Source organism: Calonectris borealis, chromosome 5, assembly GCF_964195595.1.
Source record: "Calonectris borealis chromosome 5, bCalBor7.hap1.2, whole genome shotgun sequence".
Taxonomy (NCBI): Eukaryota; Metazoa; Chordata; class Aves; order Procellariiformes; family Procellariidae; genus Calonectris; species Calonectris borealis.
This window is the reverse complement of record NC_134316.1, coordinates 38258027-38283383: the sequence shown is the minus strand read 5'-3', so window position 1 is coordinate 38283383 and position 25357 is coordinate 38258027. Positions and strand designations below refer to the sequence as shown.

Below are 25357 nucleotides of genomic sequence, written 5' to 3'. Positions count from 1 at the left end.
TTAGCCCACTGGGCATGTTGAAATGATAAATCATCTTCGGCTATACAAAAACAACCTCACTCAGATTCAAATACCTTCAGGGAAAATAGCATCTACCCAAAGCAGTACAACTTTTTGTACATTCCTTTAGGTTTTAATCCTTGGCTGATTCTGCTTTAATATCTGTAAATTCCACATCTTTGACAAGTAAATACACACGCCCCCATTGTTTCCCACCCCTTTACCTATCCTTCCCAAACCTTCCAGTCAGCCAGTCTTTATGGCTTGAATATGAAAGGCTCAGGGCACTTGACAAAATACTATAAGATCTCCTTTGTAGTGGAAAAAGTGGCAGGGGAAGGGGGAAAATATAGTGCCTTTTTGTTATTGTTCTCAAATCTCCCTTCAGTATTTGCATTTCAAAACAAGAACAGCATATGATACCTCAAAATGAAAACAGCATTTCCATTGTCTTTCATTCCTTTTCCATTTGCTAGCTGGTATCTCACTAGATTTACAAGCAAAATGTTGTCATTCTATTAAACGCTACAGAGAATGACGTGCATCTCTCTGCCTCACATTTCAAATACTTAGACTCTCTGGAACCACAGCTTCAATCTGCAGCAGGATGCAGATGAAAGCAAGTAGAGTTTACCATCTGAAGATCTTTCAGATGAGACTTTAAAAACTTAAGTTTCCTCTGCTGACTGGACAACAATCTCATGGCATTTCTAATGAAACCAACAGATGTGGCCAAATCATTGGCCATATCTTTGTGCACATTATTTGACTGCTGTCTCATCTTAGATATATGATTGCACTACTGTAACTGTACAGTACGTGTATAAGCTGACCCATATATTTGTAGCTAAGATCAAATGGGTGGAGAAAATCCAATTATTTTTGCCAATTAACTTCGAGTTAATAACATTCATAACCTAGTGAAGACAAGCACCTGTTTGATAGCATCTTTCATTAGTAGAAAAGTTCCTCCTTTAATGACACTTACCGAGGTACCCATGCTAGGCTTGATACAGCCAGCATGACAGAAGTAAGTGTGATCTATTTGACACAGCCAGTATTTCTACTGTCGTAGCACAATGCAAATCCATTCAAAGACACTATGCACTTAAAGGGGAAAAAACTCCCTTTCCATAAATACTAAGCTTCTAAAAACTCACACAGACAACTAGTTCCCCACCAAAACAACTTCACTAGTGATACATACCACCTTGTGAATGGGAAAGTGTAGAACCTAAGCTAATAAATTTTGTTGAATAGCACGGAGTCATACCAGAGTGGCCAGACCCAGCAAAAGCAAAGGATGGGAAGGTGCACTAATGGCATGGGCTATCAGACAGAATCAGGGCTGGGAAAGAGCACAAGGGGAAAAAAAAAAAACAATCAACCAAAAAAAAAACCCCACCAACCAACCACCACCAACCCCCCAAAAAAACCAAAAACCACACCAAAAAACACAACACACTGAGCAATTCCTGCTTCCTCACATCAACTCTCCCAAAATTTCTGCTAAAGAGGCTCTCTTTTCCATCCCCTCAATCTTAAAATTATTCATCTTATATGGGTTTAAAGCTGTTTAAGGTTTTGCTCCTCTCAATTCAGAATGATCTCCTCCCTCCATCCCCCCAAATCCACTGCTGTGTCCTCCATTAACTAAACAAGCTTTGCACTTAATTTGCATGGAGCTAAGAAAAGCTATGAAAGCTAAACTAAGTCAGTCATTGGTTCCAAAACAGAATGCTCTAAAAGCTATTGATCTCATATGAAAACATATGGGTATTGTTCTCCGCCAGCCAGAAAAGAGAGTGTCTCTGTCTTCAAATGATTAAAAAAAAAAAAAATTGTTTTGCTAATACAATCTTCAAAATTCCCTGTCATGTTATTAAAAAACTCCCATATCTTTTTTTTTTTTTAAGCTGTTCTTGCCCATGGAATCCTATACTGCAGCATATTCATGAAACAAGCTAATAGCTCTCCAAGATTAGACAAAGATAGACAGATTACTGGGGAAACAGCTTAATCCTTAAATAATTAGCTTATATTTTCTTATTTCCTTCTAATTGATTCCACAATGGATCCAACAGAGAGAACACAGAAATTTATATATGCCATGCATGAAAAAGATTGATCACTTTACCCAAAATATCTGAAATTTCCTTGTATTTTGGAAAAATCTCCATTTTTTGTACATTTGGTGAATCTCCATAATCACTCAGAATTCAGTTCAGACTTCTGTGTTACATTAAAGTGATTTCTCTTCAAGGCAAAACAAAATAACAACGTAACCGTCCCTCATTCTTGCTTTTTCAAAACCTAGAATAAAATCGAGTCACTCAGTGTTGCAATACTATGAACTTTTATTTAAAGGTTATTACCAGAAAAATACTATCCTGAATGTCTTTTAAAAAAAAAAAAAGTAATCAAAATAATGATGTGCAATTCACAATGCAGTACTTCATCAACCTCCTCAGATCTAAAACAGCAGCAATATTTTCTTACTTTCTCCATTTCCAATGTGCTGGAATAGTTAATTTTGTTTACAGGATAATGGGGTTTTTGTTTCACTTTTAACGCCTAGAATATGGAACTCTGCATGTAATAATGACCTTACAAAAGCCAAGCAGTCAAAATGAATTTTGTATTTGTATCTTTGTGAAAATAATTAATTGTTTAACCATTCTTATTCCTCACAGAAATGAAAGCCTTTGGTGAATCTCCTTTCTGAAGTCCCCCCATTCTGCTTGCAAGCCTCTTATCTCATTGCTTTCTTCTAGAAAGCTTGTAAGACAGTCAAAACCATATTCAAAGAAACCGTAGGTCCTTCAAGTACTTAAGGTCAAACCTTGCAGACTGCAAGATCAAAAGAGAAACTGAATAGAATTCTTATAGACTACAAAGCTTTGTAGTAATATGCCTAATAAACTCACATTCCTACAGGGATGGGTAACTAATAATCAAGAGCAGAATCAATGGATTGGTGAGCAACTGGAAAACAACCTTCTGGATGGAGGCTTTTTTAAATTTTTTTAAGTTCCTACTGTGATGGAATGGACAACAGTACAAAATATTTATTCCTTTATCAGGGCTGAACCTGCTCATCTGACACTATTATCTTTACTTCTTGATTTCAAGTTAAAATACAGCCAATACATATTTTAACCCCCTCTTCAGCACTGTGTTCAAAGATCTCTGGCCTAATGGGATGCGTTTCTACACAGTTTTCTGAGCAAGGCTGCGACACTTATATTTTATCTAATCAGCTTTTATTCAAAAGATAAGATATAAGGCAAGGCAGAGTAGAAATTTTTTGCTCCATGAAAAACTCAGAGGACTCCCACTCTTGTCTTCCTCCTGTCTTAAGCCTTACCCCACTCAATTCTTAGACACTATCACATATGACCAGCTATTCACTACTCACACTATCATGTGTATTTTAAATTACCAGAGATAATGGGAAAGCCTCAGCCCAATAAGATTTAGTTACTTCCCTCCAAGTTCTCCTACAACCTGCAGGACTGAAATTCTTTAAAAGCAGCAGCAAAGCATCACTTGCATTACTAGGTACGGATTATGAGATTCCTTGAGCAAGCAACAGTCTGAAATATTCTGTGATAAACCAACAGTCATTTCCATATGCAAGATGTGGAAAGATGCAATTTTACGGTTATCTTGGAGCTTTTCAAATATGATTTTATTTGATTTGGAACCACATTCAAAAATTTTACTTCAGTGTCAACTGTTGGGAGCCACTACCATAAGAATATCTTTGATGTGAATGACAAATCCCAGCTTAAGCAGTTAAGAATAATCATCAGAACTGTTGAAATAAATGCATTTGTGAAAAATACAACAGGGTATGAAATCTAAAAATGCCGAGCCAGTATTCGTGGTAATTACCTATTAATTACCTATTTCATTGCTGCTCTTCAAAATCTCAAGAAAGATCAGTTTTACCACTGGAAACTCTGTCCTAACGACGACAAGAAAACATAACTCTCTCAATAAAACAAAAAAACCCAACCTTAATCAAAGACAAGGAGCATAAAAAGGTTATACTTATACTATTTAAAGTGCATACTCATATTTTTAAAATAATGGATACTCGGTTCTGCCCACTTGCTTCTCAGGTACGTCTTCATTAGGTTTTGTTTGCTTGCTTAAGGGCTATAAAAAACTTGAAGTTTCATTGTTTGAAGGAGAAAAATATACCTGGTATATTTCAACTTAACATCCTGCTATACCATGAAATCACATAAGACTAGAACTGATTAGACTTTTCATTGTAATTATCAAAGCTGAGATGCATAATATCAGAGAGTAAACACCAGTTATGAAAGTTAGATTCTACTACATTCGAGAAGAATTCCTAAACAACTCCTTCCTATTTTGTTAATTCAAAACGCAACAGATGCAACCAGATAACCAAGCCTCTTTAAAGAAACCCACAAAACTAATTTTAACCTTGTAACACTGCTATTAAAGTAAATTCACAAATAAGGCAAAGCATTTCACGAGGTCTCCTTCCATTCACCTACTAGCAATTCCACTGGCCACAGGGCGGCTGCATTGTTGATTCACAGAGACTGTAACAAAACAGGAAACACAAAGGAGGGAACATTTAAAAGCTAGCAGGAATAAATATATTGCAGTAGGAAGAAAAAAAATAGGTAGCTGTATCATTGATCAGGCAAATTATAATGGAAAAAATCAGTCTCCTACACTTGAAGGACGGGGAGGGAGGGGGGAGAGACTGGTTGCCAAAAAAGAAATCACAGCTACAGCATGTATCCATAAGCATTTTTGTGCACTGAACTGTATCAGAAGCTCCAAACATTTTCTGCTTATTTATAAAATATAAAAGGGCACATGTCCACTCAGAGATAACAAAAGTTTAATAGTAACATAGCTTAGGTTAATTCTAAAATAACCAACTCCTAGAAGCAAAGTTCAAATCTTGGTAATGTCAATATGAAGTTTTATTTTTCCAAAGCAGATAGACCAGGTTCCTATGCCATTTACCATATTTGCCCAGCAGCTTTTTGGCAGGAAAATTTTTTTGGATAAGACTTCAAAAACTAAAGTCTTATTTGTTTTACGTTGATATTAATGTTTTCATGACTTTTCTTCAAGAAATCATGGTTGGCCTGATGCCTCTGACTTAAATTGCCATTCTCTTTCTAAAGCTGGTAGTTTCTTTCCATCAAAGAGGACCTGCACAACAACCATAGACTAATCAAAACCTGCTAGAAAAACAAAGAATATTGATCATTAATACGATCACAGTAGACTTTGGCATGCTTCAACATCCAAGTTGCAGATACAGTGTATGTGAAAATACCCTTGTGCTGCATCACAAAAGCAACATGGTGGTAAACTGAGACATAGAATATATTAACATAGGAAAGGGGAATTCAGATGACAAGGTAGAAATAAAAAAAGGATTTCAAATAAGAGCTAAAATTGGCTGGCTTATCCAGCAAGGCAGAGAAGTGCAGGAAGCCTATTCCAATTGGCAACAGCAACAAAGACAGCTCTTCCAATAAAGGAGAAGTCACATGGAAAGAGTGGGACTGATTCATAGTGAAGGAGACAATCTACTAAGATGCCTGAGGCAGATTTCTAAAAGTTACAATTCTCAACTACATCCTAAAGTGAACGGAAAATTGGTGAGGATCACTGAGGATAAAAAAAGTAGATTGGGAAGGGAGAGGGGAGAATGGAGGAAAAGAGAGGATGGGAGGGATAGAAAGAATCCCAGTAGAAAATAGGAAGCAGGAGTGACAGCCAAAACCTTCCCCAACAAAATACAAAACAGAAAGCATAAACAATATTCTACATCTCCTCTACAGGCTGAGAAGGAGAGGAGTTAAGCAATATACTGTGGCAGGTTGTTGATTCAAATCTTAAAATTTAAATTGAGAGACTAGATCAAAGGAAGACTAATTAAAACAAAAATCAAGTACAGGGTGTGTAATTCCTCTCCTTAATTACTCCAACTGTAAACCCCAGGGCTTCACTAAGTACTTCACTTTCAAATTTCCAGATTAGCTCACTTCTTCCACAGCTGAGCTGTTCCAAAGGCAGCAGCAAAGGGATGGTTGCCTGGAATTAAAATGAAATGCCTGTGAGTTCCAGTATAGTCTCTGTAAGTGGATGTGGGCTTTCTCCAACTGGCAAAGCAAAAAGGTACCTCCTGCTGGGGAGTCTCAATCAAAGAGGAAAAAGCTGGCTTTTTGGATGGAAAACATGTTCACAAAACTGACGAGCTGCTAAAAGGATTTAATTACTCTCTAACCTGAATGGAGCATCTTGAATTAGGGACAGATGCAGCTACAACATCAGAGGACTTGTCCTACTCATGAGATGAAGGGACCATGCTAGTAGGCAGCTATAATCATTTACACCTTCAAAGTTCCCTACACTCTTCTCTTACTTTTTACTTTTCTGTCCAGTACACATCTGTATAACCAGTCAGAAAGAGCTGTACTGAGCGATGAAACTCACTGGCAAATACTCAAAGCAAAACAAACAAAGGGGTAAGCTCCCTGCAAAGTCACATTGCTCAAACTCAGTGCCAGGTAACACCTGTTTAACATGCAGCATTTTTTTCCAAATGTAATAACAATCACATAAACATTAGTAAAACATACATAAATATCTCTACCTATTTTACAAACATTGGCTAAACAAAATGAAAGACACAGAACCCTGTCCTCTAGTAAATAAACATCCTTTTTTTGCCTTCAAACATTTTTATGAACTTTAAAACCTGGAATTGGCAGAGTGATAAAACAACATAGGAGTAAGAACATAAATGAAGCTAGTTCCTGGGTTCAAGCCCGATAGCATCCTCATTAAAATAAGTATTGTAAGAGCATCAGCAGAAAGGGCAAAGAATGAATCATGAACTAAGTCTGACTACACCGTCTGAACTCAGCAATAAACATTAGTGCTGAATCATAGTGACAGGATATTATTGGGGAAGTCTGTATTGCCACTTCAGCTTTCAGGACTGTCAATCCACTACCTAATGCTATTATTGAAAATGTTGAGAACAAACAAATGACCAAACAGTACTGTCCAAGGGTACCAAACATAGCATAAGGTACCCACTTTGCAATACCTTACATCACACGTTTACATTTTGATTAGCAAAACTACTGGCATACTCTTAGCCTTGGTTGTCAGACTTAGCCACAGTAAGGAACGTAGTATTCAAACTGTTCCGACACTAAGACAATATGGTTAGAAATCCTTTGTTAAGGATTGTTAACTTTGTTAGCAGATTTTTATCCTTCACCTGCTATCAGAGGTCACATCAGAAATGGTCTGATGGAGTAAGCAAGACTTGAAAAAAAAAAATGAAGAAACTATATTAGAGAATATGCTGTAAACAACAGATTACAAAACCAAACACTGGCAACGTGTTTAAAAGGAATCTGACACTATGTATTTATGATTCTGGCTGATCATGTCCTGCCCATTTGTCTTTTTAAAAATTCAACAAACTCAAGGACTTGGAGAGGGCCTACTTGTACTGAAAAAGAATTTGTGCATGTTTTACTTTCTTCTAGGACTATTTAACTGAAAGCAAAGGCTTTGAAGCTGCTCTTTCAACAAAATGTGCCTATTGCTACAGCTAACTCCATAACTGAGTTTGGCTTGCTTTCCTACATCACAAAATTAATGACTCAAGTGCCATCTACTGTGTCTACACTCAAGTGCAGTATTTCTACAGACAACAAATGGAAGATAGTGCCAAAAACATCATTCAGAAATAACTCATTGATTTTATGCCAAATTTGGTACCATACCTTCAAGTATTGTCCTCCATGCAGATTAACACACATGCTATGTTCAGAAGACTAGACAGTCACCTTTGAGGTATGGAATCCAAGTCAAAATAATGATCTAAAACAGATCTTCAGATTTTCAATTAAATTTAAAAAACAAACAAACAAACAACAACAACAAAAAAACCCAACCACAACAAAGAATTAGCCTGTTTTTCCTCTCATCTTGATTATGCTCTTATCATAACATCCTGTTTTCTTTCACAAGATCAAGGAAATCAGATACGGAAAAAAGCTTACAGCAAACACCAGAAAAACAGCATTTGCCAAGAGCCACCAGATAACTGTCATGGAAATAACACTGCATTTTGCTACACAGGAGTTTGGAATAGAAAACACATGGTATCTCAAAAAAACCTGGATTATCAAATTTTGTCTTTTAAGTGCGTTGCTTTATTAGGGGAGAGTTCCAACACTTCTCTTGAAGGAAAGCTTCTTATAGAGGAACAGCCCAAGTAGAATATTACAGGAGAAATACAGCTTGGAGTTATTCACACAACACACAGCTTTAACTATCTCATATAATACCTGCTATTTCATGACATACAGAACTTTGCATCAAAATTGCTTCACTTCAGCAGTCAAAATAGTGAAGACAGGTGTCCTTGCAATGCTGCATGGAAGTTTGCTGGTGGATTCCTTTCAGCTTTGTTACATCCTTTTCCATCACATTCTATTAAAGAGGGCTCATGGAAACTCACCCCCTTTTTTTCCCCAAGACCCTCAGCACTCACAGAAAGATAAGATTGGGGACTAGAATCACCACCACACACATTATTAACTGCAGACCATGGGAGCAGTTTTGCTGGGATGTTAGGGGTAGGGGGCAGTTTGCAAGGAGTAAGCAAATCTGCTTCTAACACTCACTTATTCTGCTGTAAGTGCAGACATGTGGGAAGCAAACAAAACAAGGCCAGGGCCACAGAGCCCTAACCTCCCTCTGCAAACACAGCTCCCTTCATTTGTAATAGATGGAAGAAACAAACAGAAAAAGCCTCTCCTCTAATGTGAACGTTGCTCTTTCCAAAACAACTCCCTCTCCAGCTCCACTGGCACATAAAGAGGAATGATACACAATCCTTTAAAAACAAAATAGCCACTCTATCACGATCACCACAGTGAACCACAAGTACCGAAAGAGTTTAGGTATCCAACAAGAAGAATCCAAGCCCAGAGTGGATGAGAGGCCGTATTCAAGTGCCATCCGTGTTTCAGCATTCCTTTGCATATCGATTTTTTTAGTTCAAACTTACACATGGTTATCAAGTAACAGGGAGAATTCATCCAGACTAATAAAATATAAAAGGTTGCCTCCTACTTATTGGTTCCAAAATAAACACCACAATCAGCATGTGTGATTAAATTAAACTTTGTTTCCAAACTAAACACTGTGTCATGCACACAATGCAGGGTTTAAAATACCACAAATATTCTGAAGGGGTCACAAGGTACATAAAGGCAAACATAAGACCAATTTACAGCAGGAAATTTGGCAGAGAGGTACAAGGGGTGGGGGGTGGGGTTGAGGCTTGCCGTTCTGGAGGAAAACTAGTACAATATGGTGCACACCTGGTTCTCCTTCAGCACTGATTGCCACTGTATCTGAAAACACACACAGCTAGGAGGAGGTTCCTGCACAGATCTCAAAACCAAATTATTCTGATGTACTCCAATGTCTGTTTGTAAAAGCACCATGCTATGAATACTCAAGTGTTCGGTCTGAGCTGACAACAGCCCTTTCCCCCCATCAGCTGTGTTTTGGATTTCATGCTTATTGCCAGAGGGTTCACAGCTGGGAATTACATATATGTCATGTGAAAAACTCTTTCTTTATAATACTTCTGTTCTCAGGTCTTATTCTGCAATAGAGGGTAATATTTCAGAATGTTTTCCAACTGCCTCATCTTCAACTGAATTCACCTTACAAAGATAAACTATGATGTAACTAAAAGAGGATTGCCAATGCTATGCCAGTTCCCCTTCACCCACCCCCCAAACTGCACAGCACTTGCCTAAAGCACTTCTCATTCTTCCACTTTCAGGCTCCGGCATAGTTTCACCAAGGTGGCCTGAGCCTGACATATAAAAGTTGTTGCAATTCTTGGTCTGATTTCACAAGATCCTCTGGCAGTATACATCCTCCCTCGCCTGCACAAATCTGGTATTCCAGAGCCAATCTTTTCATGATTTTGCCAACACAGCTCAATTTTGATTTCCAAGCCACTACCTTTCTCTTCTACTTCTGAACTTCTAAGCCTCACAGTCAGTTTCCAACCACAAAGGCTGGAAAGAACGGAGAATGATAGCATTCACTTCATATTCAGGGAGAAAAGGATACTCTCACCTCAGTATCTGAGCTTCCCATTTCTGCCAAGCAACAGGCCAAAAGCCAATGTGAACTTCGCAAAGCAAAGTTCCCTTCCCTTTCGGGTGATGAAAAGGCACCACCTTGTGGATGTTGCTCAGAGAAAGGCTTCACCAGCTAGCAGAAAAAATTCCAGTACAGCCAATTCCCAGTTCTGTCAATGGGAGCATCAAAGGTTTGTATAATGAAAAAATTACCACTAAATAACAAATATCAGAGCATGTTTCAGCTAATGAAGCATTCTGCCTAACTAAAGTGGGTAATTAAGGCTTTGTTATATTTAATCTCAAAGTGAATACTGAAGTTCTTAAGATTTTCATAGTTGGTTTAGCTTAACAAGGGAAGGAGTTTAACTTGTAACATGGCGACACTAAGCTTCTCCACTATCCCACCTATATTATTATTTCTCTAGCAGGCACTGATTAGACACTTATTACAAGGATCTAAATTAACATAATTTATTTGCCTGTAGAAATAATATCATTTTTCCATAAGCAATAACCAAATAGCAGTCACAGTCAAAAGCAAATTTAATCAGGCACTGTGCAAAATACAGAGCCACTACCTTTTTCTGAAATAAAACACCAAAAAATTGCTATAGGACAGTATGTTGGAAGTTAGAATAAGAATATTGTACTTACTTCAGTTGGTGAGCAAACAATATTTGCCACAAATAGAATCCTTCATGCACAGGCCTTTTCATTAAAGCTTCTTTTTCCTTTGCGTGTTAAACTTGAGCCACAGGAGACACCGGACAACATGGCTAAGAACATAATCCAAACAACTTCTAGTTCAATGTCTGCCTACTAGAAAATATGTCCTCCTATCAAAAGACCGTAAACACATTCTGAAAAGTGATTGATGGAACACAAAATTAATGACAATGGGCTGATGGAATACAAAATGAATAATAGAATACACTTTAGAATATCTATATACTCAGTATTCAGAAAGTATGGAAAGCAGAAAATGCCTGTGATTCCTCTTTTAAAAGCTAGTCGACTCCTTTATATATCTTCTCCATATTCCACCAACATTGCCAGAGCATTTACGCAATTTACACAGAATGAGCCACCAAAAAACCCACAAGAATATAAAATCTGCTTGCAGTTCTTGAAAATGTTTCTATAGTTAGTATTTTTATGTAAATGCTAATATTTCAATGTCTAAAATTATGAAGAAAAATGGATTGCAATGACTTATAGCACAGGGAATTAATCCTGTCTTCAAGTTCTGATGACTCAAAAGTCAGTGCCTGTAGTTTCAGTATAATTAGAGAGCCTGGATGAAATTATTTGCTTGCAAATCACCTGCCATCTCTATATTTTGTTATATTAATACAGAAAATAAACCTGAGAAGAATTAGTACATCTAAGTTTAGACTTAACCCATACTGCTGAAAAACACATCTGTTATCCCAGTAGTACATTCTAGTGAGAGGAACAGATAAACCACAGCATGATGTTCAGTAGCAGCACTAAAGACCCCTGCACCATTCCTGCAAAATGCTTGTGCATCAGCACCATAAATGGAAGGAACAGACTATGACAGGACAGGATTAGCCTTCAAGAAGGTCTCAAAAGACTGGTGAAATCCTTGCAAAAATTGAAAAAAATAAAAGGGGGGGGAACGCAATTCAAGAAAGCACAAGCTGCTACAAGGATAACCAAGTTTAAAAATAAAGACTGGTTAGCAACACAGGTGTTCTTTACCAAAGGATGTAGGGACTACAGTGGAATACAAGTGAACAAGTCAAGATGCAAGGATATTGCATTCAGGTGAAAAGTTATTGAGGAAAAAAAACCTGAAAGACCACTTTTCAGCTGGATCAGTTCCCCACTCCAATTCACTATATGGCTGCACAAATGCTTCTGTAAGAACAAAAAAAGGTAACATAAGGTGTATATTTATGTGTGTATAAATACACATATATATATATAAAAAAAAGCCGACAGCATTGTCAAAAAGTTACCAATGAAATTTCATCTTCAATCACAAATATAAAATACTAGTGAGTCTAAGTCTTATGAGTACAGTCTGAATTTGTCAGCCACACGCATTTTCATCCCAACTGACCAAGACAACATGGTTCTGTCTGTTTCAGAAAACATAAAATCTAAGAAATTCAACAGTGACTAAATAGGCACTGTAAATTGACTGCTGTTGTAAAGAATATGGATAACATCTCTTCAGTCTTGAACGGATAAAATGAAGAATATACAAGAGGGGAGTGGAAAAAAGACTAGCGAGAAATTAACACAAAGGGATGTAACTAATTTATGCTGCCATTTTCTTCACCATTTCCAAGGAAAACTCACTCCTGATACTGAAATTATATTTAATATTGTGACTGGTATAACAAGATGATAGATTTTAAAGTCTTTAAACTGGATTCTTATGACCTATTTAGAGGGGATAAGAAACAAACCAATGAAGATAATCACCAGCAAAACAGGACTCCATTTGGAGATACCTCTCTGAGGTACATACTGAAGCAAAGGAAAAAGAAAACCTTTAGGAGTAAGGCAGATGTTCTCAGCTGCTATATAAAATAGATGAAACAGCAAGGATACATATCAACTATGGTGATGATGGCAAAAACTCAAGAGGTTTGAACAGTGTCAATTTTCACTTCCAATTGCTTTAAAATTTGGTGCAGGAAGGGGGAGGAGTGTCAGCTTTCTGCTTCCATTTCATACCATCAAAAGGAACTATAAGCTGCCTGCTCTACAAGATGTCTTACAACTATTTCTATTTAGTAAAATTCTGTTGTCTTTATTCTTCTGTTAGAACTTCCACAAACCTATACTAGGAGAGTGGATCCCCCAAAAATTCATTAATGCCAAATGATTAAGCATATCAGTACTGCGTATTTTACTAGATCACTCGCATACAAAGGGATGCAAATGACCACGAGCATTTGGTGCCTTACAGTATATTACGAAACTGCAATTTAAACAGAAAAGAAATTTTCAGGTTAAATGACACAGAAAAACTAGGAAAGCTTAATGTCTCTGCTCATCAGTAACTCTACAGAGTCTAAACTAGATGAGGGAAAGTTTACAGGCAGAAATATTCTCCTTTACTAGCCCAGCTGACAGGCAGGTTTTCCCAAGCCCCTCTTCAGATTTCTAGTGAAAAGCTCTCCCTTTTCAATTGAGCTAATAAAAACTTTCACCCCACTCCCTATCAATCCTTCTTCACTTTATCTTTACCTCATCAGTTGCAACTCTGAACTAGGAAGCAGATTTACTGAACCTGAGAAAAAAGCTGTACTAATTAAAATATTCTGAGGTCGCAGACTGTGTCAGTACATGGATTATTGAAAAACTTTAGCATTGACAAAAAAACATAACATTGTAATTCCATCTATAGTTTCTGACAGAAGTATGTGACAGTAACTGAGTTTGTATGTATTTTCAGAGCTCAGGAACACAACCTATATGACTTTTATCACTGATACCACAGCATCATGAACGACACATCTTTGCTTGGTACCACAGAAATTTTATTTTCCTATTTTTCTCTTCACATATAGCAAAATTTATGGACTGAATCTAAATCATATTTTGCCTAAAAAATGCTAATGACTTATATTTCTTAAACAGAATCTTAAGTGTCAGGTATTCAACTACTAGAAAGAAGGCAGTTTACCAAGAGAGTCAATGTTGTCTATCCTTCAGATGAAGTGGGGTAACGTGACTGATTGTTCTTAATTACCTAGCATTTTTTTTTTACATTCTCAGTATCTGAGGAACATTACAGTTAGAAAAACCCAAGCTTACATAAATACTAAAGTTACATTTAATAGAATCAATTACAGTGTCTGCATGACATGCGCATGCTTCAGGCCTGGCTACAAATTCTTACGTTTTCTGCTCAAAACTCCAGAAGGCTCTACAGCTGTACTAGGGCCAGGTTCACGTTTTTAAGTAGCACCTAGCATTCAGGCTGCATCGTTAATTCCAAACAAGTTCGTGAAATTTACAGAGATCCAGTAGTTTACTGTACTCCAGTAACAGCAAATCAAGTTGAGTAAATGGTATTGCTATACAAGCTCTCATTTCCTTGCTATTCACAGATCTCCTCTGTTTAGTATCTCCCTACATTTGGGAGGCTCTATGAAAAAAAGCAGCCGTTAGGTCATTGTACCAACAATTCATGACATATTCCCAGGGATGCAAACCTTACCTCTAGCATCCAGACAAAGGACTCAATTGCAGTGACCAAGGAGAAACAGCACAGGCTTCTGCACAAATTGTTTGTCTTTGAGAGGAGAAACACATCACTATTATTGCTAGTCAACTATTCCTTCAGAAGGAACTGCAAAGCCAGCTTCAAACAATATTAAAAATAGCAGTGTTTAAGGGCAAATAGAGCACTTGAAGTAAAAATGGGTATTAAAATAACCAAATAGAAGACAGATATTCTTTTAAACTAACCCCACTGAGGAACACTCCAACATCAGAAAAAACAAGCAAACAAGACATTAAGGCAACTGAAATACAAGCCTAGTAACAGAGTGGTCTATTATCACTCTATAATAATGTCTGGTAATAGTTGGCTCTTGGCATGAAAATAACAAGTTTAAGGCTTCGGAAATGAATGGAAACATAACTTGTTGGTATGTATTTCAACAACCACTGTATTAAACTGGTGAGAGGTTTGACATATTAGTGGTCCAGTCAGTGGTGAATGACTGGACTGAATGCAGGTGGAACAGTCAAGTACGTAAAATGCAATTTATTCCTTAGCACTGGGTTTTATAAGATGGCAAATATTTCATTACATCCCATCAGCATAAATAATGTTATTCCAGGAGATAGAACCTTGTAAATATACGCAAATATTATTTTATCATTTAGCAATATTCTATTTATGTTAACAGATTTTACCTGGCACCAAAAATGAGAAAAGCAGGTATCTATCATGATTCACAAACTGTAGTCTTTGGAATTTGACAGAATTGGAATTTTAAAAAGAACACACACACACAGAGGTACTGGACCACACAAATACTTCTAGAAACTCCTAGTAACTAGTATGAAACTATTTTGATTTAGCAATAATCTTAACTGTTATTCTCCAGTAACTGTTCAGTATCATGCACACGTAGTTCAGCAGTCTACATACATACTACTTTCTACATCGATAGCTATCTTTGCTGCAAACAATACCCATCTTCATCCACATTTTAATGGAGGGAGTCAAAACAAAAAACCCCACACATACTCCCCATAGACCCATTCATCTCAAACCAGACCTCTCTAGGGGCTCTATCTTCAGATCAAATCAGCAACCATAATTTGTACAAAATGTTCTTAAAAATAGACGTACAAAAATACAGGACTACAACAACTATGTGCAGAACTTCTAATAAGATTAAACAAACCACCATTACTTGAAACAACTGCTGTGACCAATGTAGTTCGAACAAAAGAAATAACAGGGAAAGTACCACAGGCCAAGTAAGTTAAATCAAGATCATAGACTTTCACCTAGAACTGAACTTACAGTCTTGGACAATTTAGTAAGTTCTCTGTAAAACTTCCTCTTACTAGTAGACAAAAAACAGGAGCTGGAGATAACTACATTCTACAGACTTGTAAAGCAGCAGCTGCAAAAACTTGGCTAATGGTTTAGCCATAGCATGCTGACAGATGGATATGAAACTATTAATAATGAAGGAATGCAAGCATGTTATGAACTGTACCAGCTATTTTATGGATTGTTATATATTTCATTCTGAATTTTAGCATAGGAAGAAATACTGTGGTTTGAAAATCTACTATTCAGCATAGTTTCTGACCTCAGCTATAATTCATTATGCATGGATATATTACAACTCCAAATACAGCATATTATGATGCATTTTAAAACCAGAACATGCAGACTAAAACCAGGACACAGACCTAATGATGCACAAAAGCCCTAAGCAATGTAAGGATAGGCTGTACGTAGCCAGGCATTTGCTAACCTTTAGTCAAACTACAAAGCATCATAATAATGGTATGTAACAGAATCCTTCCTAGAGCTGTTAAAAGTTTAAAGGATGTTCCAAGCACCTAACACTCTTCTTCTTTGCTTGTTCTGAGTAATAACCTGGTTAGCATTTTTACTCATACTTATCCTTTTTACTGAGGATGCAGTTTTACATTCAAAACTTGTGCTGCTGCCAGAAACCACACATTCCTGCCCCTCCTTTCTGCCTACATTAGTGCCTGCTCAGCTGCACAACAATTGCCCACTCAATTTTTTTTCCTGGGTTGCTTTTCAGCTGGTTTACATCCTTGTTCGGGCTCATCAGCAAGTATGAACCAGTTGCAAACTCTATACTGAAATGAATTACAAGGCAGGTAGGAAGGAAAAAAGCACGTATTATTATCCTCTTGTTTCTGTTTAATCCCTGACGTTGGTTGACTACCTCTTGATTTTGGACTACTCAAACTTTCTCTAATGCAAGCTCAATTAACCTGCTACCCACATGCCACTTGTGATTTGCACAGATGATTTATTCTGCTTGCAGCTTCTGTCTGATGGCCTCCTTTCCTAGGGACAATTTCAGAATGGGCTGCAGATCAGTGGATTTCCAGGCAGCAGCTTCACCACTTTGCTAGTTCCTCCCTTCTGTGGCTCTCTTAAGCCAACTGAAAAAGAAGGCACAGCAGTAAGCATTGCTGCCAACCCAAAACCAGCATCTCTAGCAAATAACAACCTCCTTTACTATTGCCAATCTGCTCCTTGAAAATATGACAAGCAGGAGCAGGCTTTATAAATTGTTTCAGCAGCATCTGTTTGCTTTTAGCAGCTCCATTTTAGGGGCACTGCAGAAGCAGAATAGAGCATATCTGTTCTAATATGCAGTATACTAGCACTGTGCATACACTTTGTGCCCAGGCCTCCTCAGAAACTTTGTACTCACTGCCCAGGTGTGCCTGTTTCCATCACAATGCCAGGAAGGGCTGTGACATGGAGCTCTTCCATGCAACCAGGGAAAGTTATACAAGCCCAACACGTGCCAGCCTGGGGCAGCTGATTGTATATACCCGCCTCAGGAAATCCTATGACAGTGCATATTCAGAAGATTTTTCAGGTTAAGAATTTTCCCCACAATTTTTGACACAAGCAAACCTTGAATGTTTTATCAGTCAATTCCTCTTCCAAACAAGCTCTTCACTATCTAGCTAGAAAATTATACGGAAAAGGACATACCACTAAAAAGGTAAGCAGCAGGCTCCTGTACCGTTCCTGGAGAATTGAGAGAATTTGCTAAAGACATAAGGGAACAGTTCTTAGATGTCGTCCCAAACCTCTCTGCGCAGACCTGAGGTTTGTTAGAATAAGACGTTGTTTAAGGAAATCACAGAAGATAACAGAAGGCAAGGGTCTGAGTTAAAAAAGTAATCTTAGTATTTCATACCTAGCTTACCTTTCACTGCATTTTCTCTCACGACTACTGGAAGAAAAAAAAGACTTAACATACATTTGGTGATGCACAAATTTAAGACTGATAGAGAAACAGACACATAGCCCTACATCAAACTTCAGTTATCCAGTTGTAGCTTGCTAGTATTGTTCATACGCTTTACAGACAAATAACTTCAGTTTGGCATTTCAAAGACTGCCAACATCTGAAGTCCGTTTGCTTAAAATAACGTTCTTCAAAAGTAATGTACCCGGAGCACCAGTATGTGCCTGCAGCTTTAAGCAAGCCCCCCTTTTCCCTAGGGGGGACCTTTATGAAGTTACAAAAAGCATTTAAGCAGTAAGCACTTTTAAAACAATTTTCCTCTACAAGAACTAAGGGTTTCAGTTGCATGAAAAAGTAGTGTTTAGTTCATGTATTAGAGGTGATTTTGCTAAACAGTACATCATGAAAAACACCACAGTCTGCCAAGAATCCAGTCAAGACCTCAGATATCGCTGAAGAGCAAAGCACTCTCTGCCCCAGGTCAAAAGTATGAGATATGATAAATAAAGTATGGAAAATACTGGAATCTAAAGACAAAGAAAGTGATTCGTATTCTGGGGTGGGCAATGCAGCTCATCCAAATCAGACTATCGAAAATGTTAACAGAGTATTGTGGGGAGAGATACTGTCTTACTGAAATTCAGATGTAGTCTCACCAACAAAAAACAGCATCTTTTTCATTCCTGTCTTATTAAAATTCTGCAGATGACTGCTCAGTCTTATTTAATAAAAACCTAGAATATTACAACGGAAGTGCTATATTTTCAAATTAGATATAGCTATGCATTTTAGCAAGAGGCAACATGACAGTTTTGATGAAGTTACTGAAATCATGTAGATTCTCATTGGAATCCGTATTTGGAATGAGTCTCCCTCAGTTTGATTATACGAGTTTCTGCCAAATTAATTTAAATGCTTGCTGTTAAAATAATGGGTTTCCTTCTTTAAATAGAAAACTGGGGTGAATAAATCAACATAGATAGCTGCAACTTCAGTGAACAACGACACAAAACATACATGTTCTCAGTAAAGAAGATGGGGTCTTCTTGTAGAAAAATCAGAATGAAGTTGCTCAGGAGACCCTGCATTCTAGCTCAGATTCCAATTCCAAGCAAAACAGAGGAGGGAAACCAGAGCAAAACCCATAACTCTTCTAGTGCACAAAAGCGTCAACAGTAGAAGAAAAAGTACAGACTGAAAAGCCTGTCCTGTAAATCTATTTTCAAGGCAGCACAGGATCATCAACCATCTAGCTGCAATAGGTTTGGTCTGGTTGTCTGTTATTACCATCCAACCACGTGTGGAAGGAGAGGAAATTTTGCAGGCTGAAAAAGGCAGGTTCTCTAGTTAACAGCAGCAAGCAGACTGCATCATGAAGCTTCCAGATCATACTTCATGAAAAAGCAGCCTCAGCAGTGCACCTGGTTCCAAACAAATGCAATATTCCCACAAAGCAGTCCTGTAGACACAAAGAGGAAAGTGATACAATCATCTCTACTACTACCAGTTTCCAAGCAAATAAGACTTTACTTTTGATCTCTGGGCACATTTGTATTGTAACAGACATACGCATTGCCCGATCTTAATTTCCTCTTATCCCCATCCCTTTACACCTCAGGGGGCTGGTACAATATTATTTAAGAGTAACAAGTGCAGAGCAGATCCTCTTTATTCCCAGAAGCCCCGAGGCTGAGTAACCATAAAGCAAACAAACTCTAGAGAATCTGGAAATCAAACCACTAATTAGTCTATACTGAGCTCATACAGGTAAGATTTTTCCAACAGCTTGTAATCTGGTCAACTATTCTTTGTATTGCTATCCTGTCTAGAGACTAGAATCACTTTCAGTTACACATTACGCAAATGCAGAAATATTCCTAGAGAACCTAACAGTTTAAATAAAATCAAAGGACAAGAAGAAGGCACAAGAAAACACGTGAAAAGATTGGAATACTCAAGACATAAGTACTTCTCTGCCGAGTCACAAATAGATTATTGGCCTAAAGGTTCAGGCAATTTTTCACACAGTCAAAACAATACATCTTGCCAAACCCTAAACTCCCAATAAAAGGCATAAAAGCCCTTCAGTACTTTTACTGTTGTTTTCTACAGCACATACAGAGTAATAACATGACAGGGAAAAAAAACCCCAAATACTGTATTTTTATTTTAGCAGTAGAGCATCTTATATAGGTATGTTACTTAAACTAGAGAATATAACCTAGATGAATCTATTACAGGGTAAATGCAAAGTTTATTGGAAAGTGACACATAGCAGTTACCAGTGTTTAAAGGTCTCTTATTGAACAAAATGGTATAGTCTGCTTGAAGCCTGGTTCTATCCAATAGGTACACAAAGAATCTGTAATAGAAAGAACGATCATTTTCCTTGCAAAAACAGGAAAGCAGGGAGGAGACTACTACACTAGAACATAAGATGAGAATTCAAAACCTTCTTGCCAAGTCTGGAAAAATAACACATTAGAAGGAGGAGCAACTAGCTAAGTAACAAAGTCAGCAGATGCAGATCCAGGTTTTTAATGAATGGTAAGTAAACGACATCAGGCTGCTGCAAAGAAAGCAAACAGTGTATTACGATGCATAAACAAGAGGATGTCCTGCAAGGCATGAGAAGAAATCCTTCTCCATACCCAAACATTGGTAGAGATTCATCTGGAATACTGTCTCAGTTTTGGGCACTTCACCTTTAAGATGATGTAAATCAGCTGAAGGGCACCCAGAGAAGTGCAACGAGAATGAGGGTTAGAAGATGCAAGAAACTGCTAATTTATTTTGGATAAAGTCTTTCAGAAATTCAAATCAAGGCAGGTATCAGGGAAAGTGTCTGCCCTCCTTTATAGTAAGCATCGTCCATGATCGTATAGCAGATCAAAAACAAATCTGGTAATAAAATCTCATTCCTCTTAACTCTCTCTCCTATACATTAATACTGGTGCCTTCCTTCTACATAATTTCATATGTGCAATTGTGCAGAATGACAGCTTTTGGCAAAGTCACTTGCACTGTAAAATGGAAAAAGCAATGGAGGGAATACTTTAAAAGAAAAAGAAAACTGAACTCCAGTATCACATAACTTTAAACTACCTCCTTTTCTATACTTCACCACCACATGAAAACAGGAAACATTGCTCTACCATTTCTCATTCCTTTTCCTCAGCAGTATTAAACATTTTACGAGCATAGACAGTCCAAAAGGAACACCGTGTTGGGCCATAAACTGCAGAAACGAATATTCTCCAGACACATATAAAAAAGTACACAGATGGCAGCAGTACTGAAGATAGTTATAATTACATTTTAACCAGTCGTTTCAAACTAAAACAAAGTTGTGCCTTCCGAGAATAATTTTAACAGCCACACGAGAAGACAAAGCCATCTAACTTTGCCACTGTAACAACACTTAGCAGTTGAATTAACTCCCTTTTATCAAAACTACTTTTTTGCTCAGTACGGTGGAGCTGAGGGGTAATTGAAACATAAACAATCTGCCAACAAAAACTGGGCTTATGAAGTTTTAGCGAGGGTGAAGAAAGAACTCTGGTCTGCAAGTCTCCTTTAACCATTTTGTTTTCCTAATTAAACAATAATGCAAATTAAAATTCACTCCAAACCACACTTTACAAACAGAAGTGTTCACATATATGTGAAATTCTGACACATGTTTTTTAGCAGGTTTTTGTAAGGAAACAAAGGTTAACATTACAATATTTAATTAAAAAAACCAAAGCTATAGACTCAGTTCTGGGCACAAAAATACTGCTAAGCATAACACGGGAGGAAATCTTAACATAAACTATTTTGTTTGTTTCTCAAACTATTTGTTACTTAAACTGATGAACCACACTGAACAAGGTTAGGTATTCCTCTTTGCACCAAAAGAGAATATGTTTGAAACCAAAAGTTCTGCTATAACTAGCATGAACATAATTTTCTAATGCTGCTCCGTTCACCAATTATTGAGGACATGAACACCACCTTGAATTTTGGTGCAGGAGGAGTGAAACATCTTGAAGAGAACAAGAACTGTTCTTTATTAGAAGAAAGTTAGTTTTGGAAGTAATTTTCCTGATTTAGGAAACAAATTAACTACTGTTTTCCATGGCTCAAAACAAAGTTAGGGCTATTCAATCTTTCTTTAATTCACACAGAATAATAAAGTCAGCAAATTCTGCAATATCTACATTATTCTAAATATTTACACTTCTGTGGATAATGTTCACAGTATGATTAGCGTAAGACGCCAGTATCTTTTCATCCTATTGAGTTCATAGAAGGACAACTCAGTTTCTCAAAGTTGTTGGTGAATTATCTTAATAAAATTCTGCAGGTTCAGAAGCACTACTCTGTCTTCTAAGCAAACAGTCACAAATTGTTTTAACCTTCATGCTGCTCCCTAGAGAAATATACAGACTTCATGAAAAAAAGCACCAAAGCTACTCATATGGAAGCTAAGGCGGGGCAGGGAGAGAGAGAGAGAGAGAAAGAGAAACAAGGCAAGTAGCCACCACACACTGAAAGGAGAATTACATTATTAGGTAAACCTCAACCTTTTGCAGCAAGCAGATGGCCAGGAGTTCAGTGTGATTATGTAGAAATATAAAGATCCTTCTGTTTGCAGTTGGGAAGGGTATCCAAGTTCACATACACAAACACAGAATATGCTTGAAACTTGAGCAACAAGACACTTTACATAAGTATCAGCAGCTCAACAGAAAAGGACCCATACTTTCCATTGAATTCTCACCAGTAGAAACTGTTTGAACAACATCTGGCCTAAATACAGCTAGTAAAATTCTGGTAATTCAGTTCCAAAATGTTTTCTTCCGATAAGGTTAGCTCCTCATTAAAGAAACACGTTTTGATGTGGTGTAACATATGAGATATTTCTCTTTTTAGAAAACTTCTAAATGGAACCAGTTCTTTAAGTTTTGGAAGTAGAGAAAAGTTTTTCTTATTCTAGGTTTAAACAACTTGCAAAGATAATTCAATTACTGTTTCTGTAACACTGGTATTAAAAATACTTTTTAATAGCAAAGTATAAAAACAAAGTTTGCATTTCAGCAGCTTACAGTCCAGATACATTAGACTTCCAGGTGAATTTGTATGTCCATAGTTTTGGAAAAGTCAGCATACAGTATTGTTACATACTGTAACAACAAATCAACTACCCATTTTTTCTAAACTTTCTACATATTTATTACCAATTCAAAAGGAACTGACATTTAAACAACTTTTCTTCAGAAATCTTCCATTTTGGAATTTGTTTAGCTCTCCATAAAATAATATTTTCAAATATCAGAACAGTAATAGCAAAGGTGCAGAGGAGCTGACAAGCAACCATCTGTGGAAACAGAATAAAACAGAAGCAAGGATGAGGCCAAATGGAAATACTTGCTTATGAAGAAAGAGAAAATTAACAGTTAGAATATTCTCTTTTTGCCAACAGAAGCACTTCAATCTTGAGACACTTTACTGCAGGAAGCTGGGATGATATAATTAAACACACTTAACCAAAGACAGCAGAAAAGGCACTGCAGATGTCAAGTAATTTCTGCATATAAATTGATTTTGAGAAGAAAAAACATACACAACCTAAAAACAAATATATATTTAGCTAAACATTTGGCTTTCCAAAGCAAATTAAAATCCTGGGCATAAAGTTTACAGAGCAGAATGCGTGAGTGTGAAGCACTGAAACAAAAAATGTGAGAACTGAGTGTGAAAAGAAAATTGACTATGACAGCTTTAATTGCTGTCATATTATCAATACTGATAAAGTGAATTTTTAGTTTTTAAATGGAGCATGTGGCATCTAAAGGCGAAAAATATTACCTGTGGAAATTATGGGTTCCTTGACTACTGTTAACTTATTTAGCATAGCAAATAAAAGCATTAGAGAATAGTTACATAAGGTTTGTCTTTCATTTGCACTATAAATCACGAGTGAGAGATAAAAGTCTCTCCTCCTAAGCTATTTCATATTCTCAGAGAGAACAATTTTAAAAAAGAAAAAAGAGAACAAAAGCTACTATTATACATTTGCTGGTAGTAATGATAACCAACATGCTTATCATAAATAACAAAGGTTCACTTCACAGATCTAAGAACACAACCCAGACGAAAGTATAAAGGACAGCCAGTGTTGTAATTCGATTAGCCTTACAGATTTACAAAGCAAGTTTCATCTTCAGTCTCAATTTGACATTTAAAAGAATGCTTAAAGCAGTTTGGTTTTGCAACTGCCACTTTTAGAGTGCTTTTCTGTGGCGAAGTTTAGCCAGCTTCACACATTTCCTCAAGCACTAGCAACTAGAAGACCAGGTTCTATAAATAACAGTTTTTATAAGCTTAACAGTTAAATCTCAAGAACAATTCTAGTCATATTGGGTTTTAGTTTTAGCTCTTCACTGAAATGGAGACATCATTTCTCTCTCAACCAGCATGAACACTAAACTACTTTTAGTAATGAATACCACTTACTAATAATAAATACTTTCCTATGAATATGGAAGAACAGAAGAAAGAAAATCCAAAGTGTATTTTGTTTTCTGTTCTTTTTAGAAGGCTTAGGAAGTCAGGAAACATATAGGACTGATTCCTGCTGCTTAAATATGTAATCTGGTAGACAGCATCGACACACATTGTAACAGAAAACATTCAGATCCAAATGCTCTCAACTACAACATGCTCTAAAACAGATAAATGTAAGCTTTTCATATAGCTTTACATATTCACTAGATTTCAAAAATAAAGGGCTTTTTATTTGATTTATAGTTAAACTGTCCCTCTCAGTTTCTAGCAATCGCTTTTGATCTGACTGGCTAGTTTCAACCAAACCTGGCAGAAAAAAGTAGGTTTTCGCCACAGCTGTGTGCAGGGAAGGTGAAAAAGGGACACTGCTACATAGTGCCCCACGAAGGAAAGAGCTTCAGTGACTGTTCAGTCACCAGGATGGCTGCCAGGTGGCCTGTCAATAGACTAGAAGCAATCCAAACCTTGTGCTGCCTCTTGCCCTGGTATCACTTAAAGAGCCTAGGATGGAACCTGCTAAGTTAGGTGGAAAAAGGGATCAAAAAAGGAAATCAGGCATCATATTTAACTTTTTGAGAAACAACTTATGTTTTACTAACATCCATACATAAGAAAAAAAAGCTTTGTGTTTATTTGTACTTTACAAACAAAAAAATTCAAAAACCATTAAGACAAGCAAAAATTTACAATCACACAACACTTTCACTTGCTTTATTCAGTGGCTAAGATGGTGCCACTCAATGAATATGTTCAATATTTTTTTCTCATCTCAAAAGATGGATTACAGTTTCATTTACTACACATTATTTAAATTTTACGCTGAGGATGGCAAGTGTTACTTTCCAATGAGCATCTATACATTGTTCGTGGACACAGTATGAGTGCTTTCTCAATAGTAATGACCCTATCCTCACAGCATCCTCACAACTAACAGCTCTGTTATTCCCATTTTACAAACTGAAAATAGAGGTGCAGAGAGGTTACTGAACAATGACCATCAGTTTTGAGGCAGTTAAGGTCAACTTTTTTCCCCGAATACTTCATACTATATAAAGCTACTTGGGTTTGAAACAGCTCACCTTGAGTTTGGTAAAAGCTATGAATGCTAGTCACTTT

General features: G+C 37.0%; 1 protein-coding gene and 1 long non-coding RNA gene across 8 annotated transcripts in view; both read right to left on the bottom strand.

The window, feature by feature from the left end:
• Positions 1 to 25357, bottom strand: part of RAD51B (RAD51 paralog B) — a 414790-nt gene that overhangs the window by 367017 nt on the left and 22416 nt on the right. The window lies entirely within an intron of this gene.
• LOC142082983 (uncharacterized) lies at positions 3078 to 11384 on the bottom strand. The gene is made up of 3 exons (XR_012673917.1): positions 10860 to 11384; positions 10198 to 10372; positions 3078 to 4583 (listed from the first exon to the last, which is right to left on the bottom strand). It is a non-coding gene; the product is annotated as an uncharacterized LOC142082983 (long non-coding RNA).